A 17,970-nucleotide genomic window follows, 5' to 3' on the forward strand; every position below is an offset into this window, starting at 1 on the left:
GTTTTTGGAGAGAACACCACACTAACTTAACATGTATTGAATCATTGAGAGAATGAGATAGAGAGAATTCTTATTCATTGAGGTAAATCTGAATGGGAGGAGGTTACCTTTATATACAACTAGGTAACCTCCTTTCTAAGATAAAGGATTAATAGGATAAACAGTAAGATAGAGGATTATCAGGATAAACAGTAAGATAGAGGATTATCAGGATAAATACCAAGATAGAGGATTATCAGGATAACACATATCAATGGTGGGCATCCATATAAGCCCATGGATTTCATAACACTCTCCCTTAGATGTCCACCATTCTTGTGGAAATTATGGTGGATGCATCTTTTGCAGCATTCTTCTGGATGCTCTATAATGATCCAATGGCAGTTGCCTCATTAAAACCTTGCTAAGGAAAACCAAGTGGGAAAAAACCAAAGCGAAGGAAAAAGAGTACAATATTACTCAGAATCATTGTGACTTGCTTAATACTGCCTCATTAAAACCTTTACTAGGAAAACCCAGTGGGATAAAACCTAGATAAGAAAAAAGAGTACAGTGCATATGTCCTGGGACACATTCTTCAGGATGCTCCTCCTGTTCTAGTACTCCCCCTGATAAAGACAAGTCTTTATATGGCTTGGTGGTGAACTCTGCGCATGCCGATCCCATATACAAGCTTTTGAAATGTATGCTTTGGTAGTGATTTAATGAAGAGATCAGCAAGGTTGTCACAGGAACGAACTTGCTTGACCTTAATATACTTCTTCTTCTGAAGCTGATGAGTGTAAAAGAATTTTGGCGCAATGTGTTTTGTCCTGTCTCTTTTTATAAATCCTTCTTGAATCTGGGATATACAAGCTGCATTATCCTCATAAATAATGTTGGGAACACCTGTTATAGAAGGTAATTGACAAGAACTACGAATATGCCCAATTAATAACCTTAGTCATGAAGAGCTAAAATTTCAAAGTGGTTAGAGAAAGTTGCCACTAAAATTTGTTTTGTGCAATGCCAACAAATGACAGCATTACCACTAATAAATACATACCTGTTTGGGAGTGACCCTTCTAAGGGTCAGATGGATAACCAAAGACTGCATAGCCAACTAGATCATAGTCATTAGTGGAACCATAAGAATAAAATAGTTTTATACAAGTTATTCCATAAAAATATCTCAATATGTGTTTGACATCATTCCAATGTCTAAGTGTATGTGCACAATTATATCTTGATAAGAAACTAATAGAAAATGCAATGTATGATCTTGTGCACGTATTGTGCTAGATATATAAATGCACCAATTGCACTCAAGTATGGTACTTCAGGACCCAATACTTCTTCATTTTCTTCTTTGGGGCGATATGGGTCTTTCTCTGTATTCAGTGACCGAACGACCATTGGGGTACTTAATGGGTGTGCCTTGTCCATATGAAAATGTTTCAAAACATTCTTGGTGTAATTAGTCTGGTAGACTAATACACCACTAGAACTTCTCTCGATCTGCAAGCCGAGACAAAGTCTTGTTTCCCCAAGGTCTTTAATCTCAAATTCCTTCTTTAGGTATTGAGCAGTTATCTCGAGCTCTTCCGGAGTTCCAATCAAATTTATGTCATCCACATAAACGGCTAGTATTGCAAATCCATTTAAGGATTTCTTTATAAAGACACATGGGCAAATTTTATTGTTTGCATACCCTTCCTTAGACAAATATTCACTAAGACGATTGTACCACAATCTTCCGGATTGTTTCAAACCATACAATGAACGTTTAGTTTAATTGAGAACGTACTCCTTGATTTTGCTTCAGGTAAACCAAATCCTTCAGGGATTTTTATGTAAATATCTTTGTCTATGTCCCCACACAAGTAGGCAGTCACTACATCCATGAGTCTCATATCTAAGCTTTCGAAAACTGCTAAACTTATTAGATATCTGAAAGTTGTAGCGTCCATAATAGGAGAGTATGTATGTTTCTTCATAATCAATCCCAGGTTTCTGCAGAAAACCTTGTGCCACAAGACGTGCCTTATATCGAGAAATTTCATTTTTCTCGTTTCGTTTTCGAACAAACACCCATTTGTAACCTACAAGGTTAACACCTTTTGGGGTTTGTACTATAGGTCCAAATACATCACGTTTATTGAGAGACTCTAATTCTGCTTTGATAGCAACTTCCCATTTTGGCCAATCAGATCTTTGTTGACATTCTTTTATACTACGTGGTTCAGTATCGTCATTGCCCTTGGATATTTCAATAACTACCGTATATGTAAATACGTCATCGATAGTCATATCCTTTCTGGCCCACACTTCTCCCGAATATGCATGGAATATTGAGATCTCATCATTTTCTGGTACCAGTTCCTCTTCAGGGGTTTCCATAGTTAATTCGTTCATAACCTCTTCTGGGGTTTTAGAGGAAGTGGGTGTTTCATGCATAACCTCTTCTCGAGTGTTGTGCACAACTTCTTCTAGAGTATTATTGGGGCATAATTTTTCAGTGGACCTCCTCTTCCAGGGAGCCGAGTCTTTGGAGCCTATAGGTCTGCCACGCTTCTGGCATGCAACATATTCATTTGCAGCTATATTCAAATTTTGTCCAACGGGACATTAATCTTAGCGGGTGTATTTATAGCTGGAACATGTGACCTAGTCACTTTTTCTGCATCATTGAATGCATCAGGCAATTTATTTGCAATTTCTTGTAGATATAATATTCTCCTAACCTCATATTCACACTGAGGAGTTCTGGGATCTAGATGAGACAGAGTGGGAGTATTCCACTTCAATTCTCGTCGTTCTTCTGAAACGGGTTGTCCTGCTAGGATAAGGCGTTCTTCAAAAACTTTATTATCTCCCCCTAACGACGGGAATACTGTCTCATCAAAATTGACAATTATATAATACAAACTGTCTAAGTGAGCTTTTTGCTCCCAACGTTAGATATGATACACAATGTCTTCCTCATTTATGGGTATAGTCTACCGGACATATATCCATATATAATACTTTTCTCCATTTATATATCTATACATTTTAACATAAAGCAAAATAAATTTGTAAAGATTGATATTAGCACAAGTATATTAAGAAAAATAAAACTTGGGATTCATAATAAGGAAATTCAAAATATTAACGACAATCCTGGCCTAGACTGTCCATGAATCAAAACACAATATTAACGGTAAACGTTCCATGAATTGGTAATAAAAATATAATTAACTAAATAAATCATTCCAAGGATGAAAGTTTGCTCATCAAACTTTCCCATTGCTATTTGGATCCTCATACTGAGCCTCAAGGAAATCGGAACAATCCAAATGAGTACCATCATTAAAGTGGTCACTCTTCAAATTATCTATTACATTTGTTTCCATTTTTCTGGAGGCTTTATACTTTTCAACCTCTTCTATAGAAGCTCGGCAATATTTATGTTAGAACTTCAAGTTCTTGAAAACAAAATAGCTATAAAAATGAATTGGGCCTATATAAATGACCACTGTAATGGGCCAAAACCGGACCAGTCTTTATGGGTTGGACATGACCAAGTCGATATAGTCAACCAGACGATCTTGGAACTTCAAGTTCCTAAAAATTGAATCTTTGGAACTTCAGGTTCTTAAAAGAAATAGATCTTAGAACTTCAGGGTCCTAAAAATTCGACCTTAGAATTTCTGGTTCCTAAAAATTAGATCTTGAAACGTCAGTTCCTAAAAAAAATAGAGATTTTTTTTTTTCTATTAATATTGCCATCTCCATAAGGATGATAACCTCAACCATGTCCTTTACCACGATTACCACTAGCTCGAAAGCTGACATTTGTTTCTAGAATTGTCATTGACCCAGTTGGTCTGAAATTGTAGTTCTTGATTAAAAGATTACTATTTTGCTACTATATATTATATAGTATATAAGTGTCATGCAGCTCAATTAACAATAGCAAAATAAAGCAAACGATCCACAGCCCCAAGTCCCAACCCCAAAATGCGTATAAAGTACACGACCACATAAGATAGGGAACAGGGAAATAAAGCAATATAAATTCCCAACCTCGCTAATTTAAGAGGACAATTTCAAAGGAAAACTGGCCCTTTGGAGCCACTCGGATAGCTAAGCATTACAAATTTACAATGGTACCACGGTGAATTAGCAGAACACATTGCATCACACACTTCAACAATAAATACATGTGTTATTTTTCATATGTAACAAACATCACACAACTTTATCATCATCAGGTTTTAGAATAAAGAATAATATCCCTTGATTATTTGGTATATACACTGTGACACCAGTAATTGTACACAACTAGGAACCTCTCCTTTTTCAAGGTTGGATAATATTCTGCTTTTTAGTATTTGTTCCAAGAATTTCAGCACCATATATGCCTATTATCACAAACACAATTAGCGCATATCTATGAATGAGACCAAGGTGGATGAACTAATTAAAGACAACTTACAGTAACAAGTCAAACAAAGACGTTAACAGTAAACTTAAATTCTAATATCTCTTAATAATAGTAATAGTAACAGTGATGCTAATATTTCTTAATAACATACTTGTGACTTAAAACTTGTTTTTTTGTAGTAAAGTTAAATTCGTTTTTAATACTAAAATACGAATTTAAATTCAATAGTATCGATTACGATTCATAATAACAAGTTAAACACATACCTTTAATCCAAAGCTAGAAACTATTTGTTGGAGTTATCCCTCACATGAGGAGAAAGCGATTTGGAGAAAACGGGCGGGCACGGCGTTAGAAATGTCAAATTAGAAATGTCGGATGGGCCGCGACTTCGCGCTCGGTGGTTCCAAAGAGAATAGGGCAACCCAGCTCATAGAGGCGACCAGCTTCGATCTCCAAGATTGGCCTTTCCGCTCAAAGAGGGCCAAGGCCAGTCCAATTTCGTGGGCCTTTGCTACAGTACCCGCGAATTTGGTTTTGGAGATAAAAACCAAAATCAAGGTTTTGGAAAACCTAAGACTAAGAACCTAACAAGTCAGAAGGATTGGAATCCAGACTAAAACAAAGAGAGAGAACCTTTACAGAGATACAACCCTGTAAAGAGATAAGAGTGATCTAGTGAGGTGAGAGACTGAAAGGAGAGATTGTAATCTTCCTTCCTACTTTATTAAGAACTTGCTCTTGTGGAAGTAGGCATCATTGGCCGAACCACGGTAAATCTTTGTGTTGTGGTTTGCTTTTACTGCTTTACATTATTATCTGTTGTTAATAGTTGTTTAGCGAGTTGGGCATGTTAGTATAGGTAGTTTGTGACATTTGAGATTCATCTGGAGTTGAAGTGTGTTCATACAAGTTATCTGTGTAGTGGGGGAACCGATTGGTATTGGTATAATCCCCAACAAGTGGTATCAGAGCCTTGGTTAGAATAGCCTAGGGTGTTATCCGAATCTTGGTCCAGAAGGTGTTTGACGAAATTCCTGAGAGAAGATTTGAGGTTAAATAACTTGTAGAGATAGACCATTCCGTGAACACTTTGTATGATGAGTCCGAATAGGAAGAACTACATCATCCGGAAAGCCAAGATGGAAGACTTGCTATATCGAAGGACTTGGCACTTCCCATTGAGAATGAGGGAGTAAAACCGAAAAAGCCCGATGAGGCCGAAAGTGGAAAAAGCTTGACGTAGAAAAGCCGATTGGATACATTCGACGATGGATTGACGACGGTTGTCTTTCACCATGTGGCCTGTAAGAGACTACAGCCTTCCGGTCTATGGAAGAAACTCGAAGACCTTTACGAGAGGAAGTCGGGTGGAAACAAAGTGCTAGTCGTTAAGAAGTTTGAACCACGAAAGTACCAAGAAGGTTCTTCAATGTCCGGAAAGCATCTTAATGAAGTACGTAATATCATCAATCGATGCATTTGATGAAGATCAATTTGGGAGACGGTTGGGCTTTGTTTCTATTAGGCTCTCTACCCTAAAAGTTGGGAGACATTAGCGGTTTCTACATGGAGCGGCCCAAGGATGGAATTGTTACCATGGAGATGGCTACCACGCCTTTGTTGAACGAGGAGACTAGAAGGAGTGCAAGAAGCTGCTCTTCTCACTCGTGAGATCCTTTCACAGAGAAACGGGGAGAGGTCAAAACAGAAAACCATCTCGTTCTAGAGGTGATGACGTATAAATCTAGGGGTGAAGCTAGAACTCCTAAGGCGGAGAGGCAATGTTACTATTGTGCCACAAAATGCCACTTCGGATATGAGTGCAGAACATCGAAGAGGATGAGAAGAAGAATAAGCGTGTACATGAAGACATGGTGCGAGGAACGGAAACACAGCAGAGATACTACCGCACTAGTCGATGACCTAGTGGGAATCAGGTCGATCAGTTGGTGGTGGCCGCCTTAGTACCTCATGTCGATACGAGAGTGGGTGATAGATACAGGAGCATCCTATCACGCCACACCGCATCGGGGATTCTTCACTACCTACCGTGGTGAATATGGTGAAGTGAGGATGGGTAACGATGGCGTCAAGATTATAGGCATTGGAGATGTTCATATAGAAACCAATGTCGGCTACACCTTGACACTCAAGGATGTAAGACATGTCCCTGACATACGGTTAAGCCTAATTTCGGTTGGGAAATTAGATGACGACGGCTTTGTAAACTCGTTTGGTAACGGGGTATGGAAACTGAGCAGAGGTTCCATCAGAGCGCGAGGAGGAAAAAACTTGCTCTCTTTACAAAACACAGGCTAGTTTGTGTAAAGCAGAAGCGAATGCGGCAGAAAAAGAAGCTTCATCTGAACTGTGGCACAAGAGACTGTGTCACATGGGCATAAAAGGGATGGAAGTTCTTGCTAAGCAAAAGGCCATGCCGGACATTAAAGGTACACATTTAAATACATGTACTCATCGTTTTTGGTAGGAAAGCAACAGGGTGTCTTTCCAAAGATTCCGTCGCCTCACGAAAGGACAATCGGCCCCGAAGCTAGCTTGCCACGGACTTATGTGGTCCTATGAGAGTGAAGTCCCACCGGGGAGCTTCGTACTTCATGACATTCATTGATGATCAAGAAAGATATGGGCCTATAGTCGAAGACCAAGGATGAAAGTACTTGGCGTGTTTGAGAAATTCCACAACATGGTGGAAAGAGAGACTGGGAAGTTGTTGAAGTGTGTATTCGCGGATAATGGGGGTGAGTACATTGGGCCATTTGAAGAGTATTGCCGAGTCATGGGATTCGTCATGAGCGCACCGTTCCCAAGACACCGCAAACAGAATGGAATAAGAGAGAGAATGAACCGTACCATTGTAGAGGATGAGATGCATGCTATCTCACTCTAAGCTACCTAGAAGCTCTTGGGTAGAAGCAATGCGCATACCGTGCATGTGATCAACCTTGTCGCGCCGGCAAAGCCTCTGAATAGTGATTATCCAGAGAGAGTATGGTCAGGCAGAGATGTTGATTATGGATACTTGAGGGTATTTGGGTGCAGGGCATTTGTGCATATTCCGAAGGATGAGAGATCCAAGCTTGATGACAAAGCCAAGCAGTGCATTTTTCTGGGTTATGGAGATGAAAAGTTTGGTTACAAACTCTATGATCCGATTAACAAGAAGGTATTCGAAGTCGAGATGTTGTGTTCTTAGAAGACCAAACCATAGCAGAGACTTTGAGGAGGGAGAAGCTAAAGGCTTTCACCAATGATCTTGTTGATTGAACCGAAGTTCCTACTGTGGAATGTGCAGAAGGCATTGAGAATGCAAAGAACCATGAGTTTGAAGCTCATGATGAGAATCCTATTGCTCATGATGGGATAGAACCTATTGGTATAGAAGATGCAGATGAGATGCATGAACCACCACCAGAGCAAGCAGAAGTGCAACCTCCTGAGGCACCAGCAGATGGGGCAAGGAGGTCTGACAGAGGGAGAATAGCTTCAACCAGGTATCCACCACATACGTACGTGCTACTATCGGATGGTGGAGAACCTATGTACTATCAAGAGGCACTTGAAGGTACAGACAAAGAAAAGTGGTTGAAGGCCATGCATGACGAGATGGATTCTTTGCATAAGAATCACACTCATGAGTTAGTTGAGAAACCCACAGGGAGAAAAGTTCTCAAGAATAAGTGGATATACAAAGTCAAGCATGAGGAGAACAATCCTCACCCAAGGTACAAAGCTCGCCTTGTTGTGAAGGGATTCGGTCAAAGGAAAGGGATTGACTTTGATGAGATTTTCTCTCCTGTAGTGAAGATGACTTCTATCCGGGTGGTATTGGGTATGACCGCAAGTATGAACCTAGAGGTTGAGCAGGTTAGATGTTAAGGCGACTTTTCTTCATGGAGACCTTGAAGAAGATGTCTACATGGACCACCCGAGGGTTTGAGGTCAAAGGCAAGGAGCACCTAGTATGCAAAGCCGATAAAGAGCTTGTATGGGTTGAAGCAAGCACCGGAGACAAGTGGTACATAAAGTTTGATTCCTTTATGGCGAAGCAAGGATACAAGAAGTCCGCTTTTCGATCATTGTGTGTTTGTTCGGAGATTTCGGATGGGGATTTCATTGTGCTATTATTGTATGTGGATGATATGTTGATAGTTGGCCCAAACATCAACAAGATATCAAGCTGAAGAAAGACTTGAGTAAGTCCTTTGAGATGAAGGATTTGGGTCAAGCAAAGCAGATACTTGGGATGCGGATCACCGTGACGAAAGAGTGGGAAGTTGTGGCTTTCAAGAAAGCTACATTGAAGGTGTTGAAGAGATTCAACATGGATCAGCCGGGCCGGTCGGTTGTCCGCTTGGTGGCGAGCCCGCATGACCAAAGAGATGTGTCCTAAGGGTGAGCATGAGCAGAGTCGATGGAAAAGATTCCTTATGCATCCGCAGATGGGCGGTTTGATGTATGTCATGGTGTGTACTAGACGGATATTGCTTTCGCCCGTTAGGGTTGTAAGGCGATTGTCAAAACGGGTAAAGAACATTGGGAAGGTGTTAAGTGGATATTGAGATATCTCAAAGGCACTTCCAAATCATGTTTGTGCTTTGGTGAAAGTAAGCCCTTACTTTGAAGCGCTACACCGATGCGCATACGGCGGTGATGTTGACTCGATGAAGTCCACCTCCGGTTATCCGGGTTACTTTTGCGGGGAGCGGTTTCTTGGCAATCTAAGTTGCAAAAAGTGTGTTGCCCTCTCCACTTCTGGCCGAGAAGTATATTGCAGCCACCGAAAGTGTTGCAAAGAGTTGCTATGGATGAAGAGGTTCTTCGACGAACTAGGGCTAAAAGCGTAAAACGGTTTGTAGTTCTATGTGACGGTCGAGGCGCCATTCACTTGAGCAAGAATCCGAGTTTTCATTCTAGATCCAAGCACATACACGTGCGTTATCATTGGATTAGAGAAGTACTCGAAGACAAGCATTTGTGTATCGAGAAGATCCATACCGACAAGAACGGGTCGGATATGATGACCAAAGTCTTACCGAAAGAAAGGTAAGTTTGATGTTTGTTGTGCTATTGCCCGAATGGCGACACTCCTCCCGCTGATTTGGCAATTGCATGGAGGTATCCCCTCACCGCTCGGAGGGGAGATTGTTGGAGTTATCCCTCACATGAGGAGAGAAAAACGGAGAAAGCGGAGAGAAACGCACGTTGGAAATGAAATCGAGGCGTGCGTGCCAGCTCGGATAGGCGGCGACTTCGGCGCTCGGGGTTCGATAGAATAGGCGACCCGCTCATAGGGGCGACCAGCATTTCCATCTCATTACATTGCCTTCAGCGCCAGGTCTAATTTCGTGGGCCTTTGCTACAAGATTCCTTGAATTTGGTTTTGGAGATAAAAACCAAAATCAAGGTTTTGGAAAACCTAAGACTAAGAACCTAACAAGTCAGAAGGATTGGAATCCAGACTAAAACAAAGAGAGAACCTTACGCAGATACAACCCTGTAAAGAGATAAGAGTGATCTAGTGAGGTGAGAGACTGAAAGGAGAGATTGTAATCTTCCTTCCCACTTTATTAAGAACTGGCTCTTGTGGAAGTAGGCATCATTGGCCGAACCACGGTAAATCTTTGTGTTGTGGTTTGCTTTTACTGCTTTACATTATTATCTGTTGTTAATAGTTGTTTAGCGAGTTGGGCATGTTAGTATAGGTAGTTTGTGACATTTGAGATTCATCTGGAGTTGAAGTGTGTTCATACAAGTTATCTGTGTAGTGGGGGAACCGATTGGTATTGGTATAATCCCCAACACTATTTTGCTGATAACGTGTTAGAATTAAACCGTTTTTGGAGAGAACACCACACTAACTTAACATGTATTGAATCATTGAGAGAATGAGATAGAGAGAATTCTTATTCATTGAGGTAAATCTGAATGGGAGGAGGTTACCTTTATATACAACTAGGTAACTTCCTTTCTAAGATAAAGGATTAACACGATAAACAGTAAGATAGAGGATTATCAGGATAACACATATCAATGGTGGGCATCCATATAAATCCATATAAACAATATATATATATATATTTATATATATATATATATAATATATATATATATATATTATATAGTGAGAGTTCAGAATTGTATTAAGTATGGGAAAAGGGGTAGGAGATTACAAGAGTTTAAGTGTAAAATAAAGAAAGGGAAAAAGATGTCAGCATACACTAATGAAGTGAGATTGTAACCCGTAGGCCTCCAATATATCACTGCATCAGGTACCACTTCCATTCAATCAAATCTAAAATAAGTGCTAGTGTAAGCCTCCCATTTATATAACCATGGAGGCTTACCATGATACATAAAGGGGGACTCAGAAGACATAGTTGTTGCTCTCTTCGCCACCTAATCTGCAGAAAAGTTAGCCTCCCTCTAAGTTGAGGTTATCATGAATTGTTGCATTTCAGCTATGCACTTGCTCTATCTAATCTTGAGTTGCCATGGAATCTTGCCTGACTCAAATGGCCAAATGCAGAAACCTCTACCACTAAATATGATTCAATCCAAACATTTTTCCAGCTTCTTTGTACTTGGCATCTAAAAGTTTACGATCCTTAACTCCATTTAAATTCTTATTTTGTTATAGTGGTTCCATTCGCCAATAGTCCAAGACCAAAGAAGACCCCTTATACACTAAGGTACATATATAAAATTTGTGCTATACTTGTTAATATAATGATAGTACATTATATAGTGGAGGACTCCATGAGTGTTTTTCTCATATTTAAGTGAGTTACGAAACGTCGAAACACTTGGTATTGTTTGTTCTTGCACTTAGACACTTGTAAATTTGTTTTGTTCTTTCATCAAGTGCAAGTTGGAACATACTTAGTGTCCATTTACAACGGGTTCTTAATTCTGAATATTGAGTTTGTAAATGAGAACTTTATAACCACTAGTCCACCATAACCTTTAAAACTTGGTTAAATTTTGTATTTGTTTTATCCAATAATGGGTCTTTTAACCAATACTCATCTTTTTTTGTAATTTAACCAATACTCATCTGGTCACCTTGCATTGCGGTCAATATAGCTAACGTGGAGTGTTTTCAGTAAAATAAGAATATCACATGTTGACTACCAATGTTACATATTGCAACTCTGATAGCTTTGACTTGAGACATGCATGTGCTATCAGTGGCTATATAACACTAACTAGTTGCTACTAACCTAGTATATTAAATTAAATTTTCAGTTTCAGTTTCAATTTCAGTTTTCCGTTTCCATTCTATTCAAGCTTGTGCATAAATGAAGAGACGGTTTGTGTTGGAATTGAGAGGACTGGAATCTAGACGTTGGAGCATCTCTCATAATGATCAAAGGTATCCTCTTTCTGTCTCTATAGCACATTAATGCAACAATCTCTGACTTTTTTTCTTGTACTCACATACTTTAGTTCTGTTTATGCCAGCATATAATTACTTTGGACAGTGTTAGCTAAGTCTTGCATCACATGCATGGCATTTTGTGTAAGATATGTATTTTTATGCTTATACCAGTATAGTCATTCTAAAAACAAAAAGTGTAAAATGCCTAACATAAAAGGCCCCTTCAATAGATTAAAGTCATTTAAAAGTTATCTTTGTTGACCAAAAGATCATGATGCACTTTTTTTGGATCCTCCATGTACCTCAAGCTGGTTTACCTATTTTGTTATATAGGTATTTTTATGCTTATTAGACATTTTCAATTGGTAGCAAAATTAAGGACTGAAGTTTACTTGTCGTCATGTTACTATTAGTACAGTAGTTTTGTTGGAAGGTTCATTAATAAGTACCCAAAATTATGTTTTAAACCCCGTACGTAGAGACATTACATTTGGGTCAATTATGTGTTTAATATATGTAAATTAATTGTATTTTTATGTTTTCACAGGTTTTGACAGTCAACGATAAAATACACGCAAAATCTGTGTTTTAGCACATAATATAGTCGAATAAAGCTTGGTCTTGAAATCTTCCATCTCAGCCGTTCAAAGCTCACAGATGCCAAAATAAAGCTCATGGACTCAACGGACCAGAACAGGTCAATAGTGCAAAAAATTCAACCAAATTCTAGAGCTCATATCTTCTTATTCTGAACTCCAAAGTTTACAAGTGACCTGCCCAGAAGATCAATGCAACATGCTCTATCCAATGCCAGATTTTGCAAAACATCAACTTTCGGGTCTAACTGGTAAAAGCTACGGGTCCCACCACAGGAATGACCCCACTATGGAAAGAGCCATGAAACAAGTCAAAAAAACAAACTTAAGCCCTTAGCCATCCAAAGGAGTCATTTTCGGGTCAAGACTTGGTCAAACTTATCTAAAACAATCCGAGAATTAGGAGAAAGTTTAAATGGCGACATTTTCCGTCTCCTAACTCTTAATGTAGCATATGACCTGTCAAAATGATCAGCGCAGAAAACTCTTCGCAAAGGCATATTGTTTCTACAAAATAGATGTATGGTTTGAAATCAGAAATAAAACCAAACACGTCACTATTCATCGAAGGCGACGTAGATATTTTAGATTTTTTTATTATTTAACTTTTTGTAAAGTCAAAATATGAATTGTTCTAAATAGTTTTAAATAGTGTTGAATAGTGTCAAATAGTGATTACTAGTTCTTAAAGTCAAAAAGTTGAATAGTGGTCAAATCTCAATCGTTGGATCAGATTTATGAGATTCGATCACGGTCGTCCATTCAACTATAAATAGAAGGGTCTAGTTTTAGTTTTTTTTTCATGGAATGGTTAGCATTCTATCAGTAGGAGTAGAGTTAGATTTATTGTTTTTCTAGTATAATGAAGAATTTAATTTCCAGTTTTTAATTAAAATGTTTTTAATTTAGTTTTATTTCTTGTTAATTAGAATAACACTTTTAGTTTTGTGATCTCATAGTTGAAACTCTGCCTGAGTGAGGATTATCTCTATTATTCCATTAGTAGGAGCAGAGTTAGATGTATTGCTTTTCTAGTGTAATGAAAATTTTAATTTCCAGTTTTTAATTAAAATATTTTTAATTCAGTTTTATTTTCTGTTAATTAGAATAACACTTTAGTTTTGTGATCTCAGAGCAGAAACTCTGCCTGAGTGAAGATTATCTTCGTTAGGGAGGGTGTTTCGATATTTATAACGATTAGGAATCGAATAAGTTCACCCAGAGATGGGGTTCTTAATTGATTCCACACGCTAATAACGCTTGTTCAGAGATGAAGAGTCGTTATTATAGATCAAAAATCGAGAAGGAGATATGATTCGCTTAAACGGATTTTCTATCTCCGAAATCAAAGTCTATTTTCTTTTATTTTCATCATTTTCTCACCTAAATTCCATTCACAAATTCACGGGATCATATTAGTTTTGTTTATAAGTAACGTTTTGCAATTTTATTGAAATGTAAACGAAATGACAAACCCAACCGCTGTTTTACAGACAGATCATTTATTCAAATTTGAGCACTTTTACTTTCTTTAATCTACTGAAGATGTAAGGTTGTAGAGTAGGATATACTTTGTTCATTAGCTTAAGATGGCTTGCCTTCTTATAAACATTTTAGTACTGAACAAATTCATATGGGCATGTGTTTTTCTAGCATTGAATCTAGTAGGACTTCTTGACATCTGAAATATTGTTTATGGCAATAGAATCCATGGTAACCCACTTGGACTGGTAGAAGGTTGTCAAGCTAATCCTGTTAAACACCTACAACCATGGTTGTCTATCTCTTCCGTTTCTAAACATAGTGATCGTTGTAGAAGCTTTGAATCAAAAATTTAAATCTCGTACTTGTGGATTATGTTTCCTGATTTCTTATTTGGAAACCTTGAATCTGTTCAGTAGAAAGAAACTAACTTTTTTTCACGTATTTGTCACGGTTTTAAGTGGCTGAAACCGTCTATTGAGGAAATATTTGTGACAGTTTTGGAAAAAAAAATATGACTCCCACTTGGTCACGGTTTTGTAAAAAAAAAACAATAACAAAAAACTTTTTGTCACTGTTCAGTGATATAAACTAGTTTTTTGTTGTAGTGATATGTTCTTCCAAAGATTTTTTTCATTCAACTTGGGTGTTGGATGTTTGTTGGCTAGTGGCAAAGTTGATCACCGAGTTAATAATTATCCAGCTTTACTTTATTTTTATTTATCACTACAACAAATACGAGCTTTTGCAACATTTTGTTGGGAACATTACGCAAAACAAAATTTTATTGTAACATTATTTTCCATAAAATGTTACAAGTTATATGATGAGTGATATTGGTAGGGAAATAATGGCATACCCAAACATAAAAATAAATTAAAATAAGTGTTTTTACTTTCATTTATATTTATCATTTTGTTTAGCATACCCCAAAACAAAAGCCAACAAAGAAAGAAGTTTTTGTCTTGTTCTCTCTCATCTCTTCCTTTTACAATTCTCTTTTCTATTCTATTTAAGTTTTTAACAATAATCCTAAGTATGATGAAGGAGAACAACCGATTTGTTTTATATTTAATTCGACACGCACAATAAATTGAAGATTTAAAACATGGAATAGTTTTCTTTTACAGGAAGGTATAACAAATTCTAATGGCCATATGCCACAAATTGATCAAATTCTAATGGCCATATGCCACAAATTGATGATTTTGAATTTTAAAGAAAATAAACTTTTAGACCCTTAAAGAAAAGTCCGACTTAACATGCGATTTTTAAGTTTTTCGACGGCTCGGATTTTAGGTTGGAACTTTTATTCTTACAACATTTTATGTTATTTTAAGTGTTATTTTGCCAGATTTTTTCTCTTTGTTGTATGCAAGTAATCGGGTCCAAGCAACCACGTTCATTATATTAGCTTAGAAGTCATCCCACAAAAGCAGCTTTGTGACTTTTCTAAAATGTTACACTAGCACATTCGTAACACTTTAAAAATGATCGCATCTTTTGTGACATTCTCAAATTTTTACATAACCTCTAAACACATTCATAAATGTTAACTAAAATGTTACAAAAGGTCTTTTGTAACATGTCGAAAGTGTTGTTGTAGTGTATATACTAGAAAACTCGGTAGGTTTGTTTATTGAATTTTTCTTTAAGTTTAATATTTTATTTTGCCTTATGTTATAAATTAAACTTACAACATCTGTGGAATCAGTATCCACGTTAATAAATCGCACACTACTAGATAATGCATGCCGCAAACCTATTTTTATCGCCCATAACTCAACTGCGTATAGTGGATACTCTTCGTTACAAACATCCGCAAACGCTAATATTGGTTCCCCTAAACAATTACGTAATAGACCACCAACCTTCGAATCTTTAATTACTGAGTCATCCGTATTTAAAGTGCAAAATGGATGTAGGGGTTTAGCCTATTGTAGTACTTCACACGAGGGATGTCGAAAGTGTCGTTGTAGTGTATATACTAGAAAACCCGGTAGGTTTGTTTAGGGTGCTAATATACTCACCACCAAACCTTATAAACTCACCGCCCCAAAAATTAAAATGCCCAATAGGCCCCCTCTCAAAAACCACCGCCACACTGCAATTAACTCTTCTTTTCTCTCTCCGTCTCTATGTTATCTAAATGGATGTAAACCCATTGCTGCAAGGAACTAATTTTCTTAATGCTTTCATAACATCCAAGTCACAATATCAATTGACATGAACAAGTAAAATTTTGCGAGCACAAATTTTTTTAACTTTCCTGTAATAGCACATACCAATTATAATATGTACCCAATATGTGTCGACCATATCATTTTATCCTACTTGGGCCGTTAGTAGTATCAAATAGGATGAAGTAGCTACAATGCTAGATGCTAGAACAAGGTCACAAGGAGAGGGTAGCTAATACACAAAGAGTCATAATATCGATCAACTCCTTTGAAATTGAAATTGAAATTGGTCATGCCCCTAAAATAGAAGGATCGAAATTGATTTCCAACATGCTCTTTGCCCACTTCGTTGAATTAACATCAAATCTAGTTCTACACGAAAAAGAAGAAGAAAACATGTTCATAACTTAAGTATCGATGTACTCCACTTAGGAAAACTTGAGTGAAAATGGTTGAAGAAAAGAACGAGAAGTAGAAAACAATGATTTTGGAGGGACGTGACCAGGTAGACAGAGGGGTATGTTAGTCATTTTGCTTATGGGGGCGGTGAGCTTATAGGGTTGGGCGGGAAGAATATTAACACCCTTTGTTTATTGAATTTTTCTTTAAGTTTAATATTTTATTTTGCCTTATGTATTTTCTCTAAATTTTAAAATATTAATGTTATTGGTCAAGTATAGTCTGCCATGCAGTTGTTGTGCATGATGGAAGTGAGAAACGTGGTCACTACATTTGCTATGTGCTGAATGGCGAGAATTGGTTCGAAGTTAATGATGATTGGATAAATTTCTTTATTCTTAAACAAATAGAAATTACAAAATAAATAATAGTGTTTTGCCTAACTAAATTATTGTTTTAATTTGCAGTTTGGAATTTGTGAAGAAGGTGATGTCTTAGCAAGGCGCCAAGGCCACCTTATATGCTCGTTTACAAGATATATGATGAGGTTTGCGCGACATCCGTGGTTGCATCCAAGACACAAAAGAAAAGTGGAAAACTGCGGGAAAGAAAGGAAATTGTGGTTTGTCTCTAAAGTAAGAGAATTAGTTGAAGCATTCACTTGTAAGTTAGCTTGCATTAGAATGAATGCAAAAACACTTGATTGATTTAGTGCATTCACTTGTAAGTTTGCATTAGAATAAGTGCAAAACACTTGATTGATTGAGTGCATTCACTTATAAGCTTGTATTAGAATGAATGTAAATCATTTTCTTGATTGGATGAACGCATCTACAAGTGAACTTATAGATTGGATGAACGCATCTACAAATGAGTTTGTATTAGTATAAATGCAAAACACTTGATTGATTGAGTGCATTTATTTGTAAGATTGCATTAGAATAAATGCAAAACACTTGATTGATTGAGTGCATTTATTTGTAAAGTTTGTGTTAGAAATGATTGAGGAGATAGGCATAGAAAAATGGGCAAAAGTCAAACAACTTCGATTCAAATATTCATAAAGCGACAATGTTAATATAAAAGGTGTGTAAGTAAGTAATAATATTAATTCCCTTGCTGTTATTGGCACCTCTTCGTCTTGTATATTATATCGCCATTAAAACCTCTCTAGCTATATTTTGATATGTTTGTGATCTGGTAAAAACTTCAATTCGTTTAAATAAAATTTGATAATAAATGACTCGTTAATTAATTATAATCTAAATCAATAAGACCAAATAAAAGGTTGATGATAAAACGTGAATGTAGTTAGAATTAAATGAGTTTTAAAAAATGTGTAAAACTATTTTTATTTTTAAACACTTTTAAATTAAAAATCATTTTACACAATATTGATTGGTACCCGGATTTTTAGTAAACACAAAATATCGTGGTATTCTATTCTAGTTGAAATAAAAAAAATCAGTGTCGACATTCCGGATGAAAATATCGACAATATAT

At 37.2% G+C, this 17,970-nt stretch overlaps 1 long non-coding RNA gene across 1 annotated transcript; it reads left to right on the forward strand.

The window, feature by feature from the left end:
• The first annotated feature begins 11,667 nt into the window (after nucleotides 1–11,667).
• Nucleotides 11,668–12,993, forward strand: LOC147486039 (uncharacterized). The gene is made up of 2 exons (XR_015203027.1): nucleotides 11,668–11,804; nucleotides 12,358–12,993. It is a non-coding gene; the product is annotated as an uncharacterized LOC147486039 (long non-coding RNA).
• Nucleotides 12,994–17,970: the final 4,977 nt, after the last annotated feature.

This window comes from Coptis chinensis, chromosome 7, assembly GCF_015680905.1.
Source record: "Coptis chinensis isolate HL-2020 chromosome 7, ASM1568090v1, whole genome shotgun sequence".
Lineage (NCBI taxonomy): Eukaryota > Viridiplantae > Streptophyta > Magnoliopsida > Ranunculales > Ranunculaceae > Coptis > Coptis chinensis.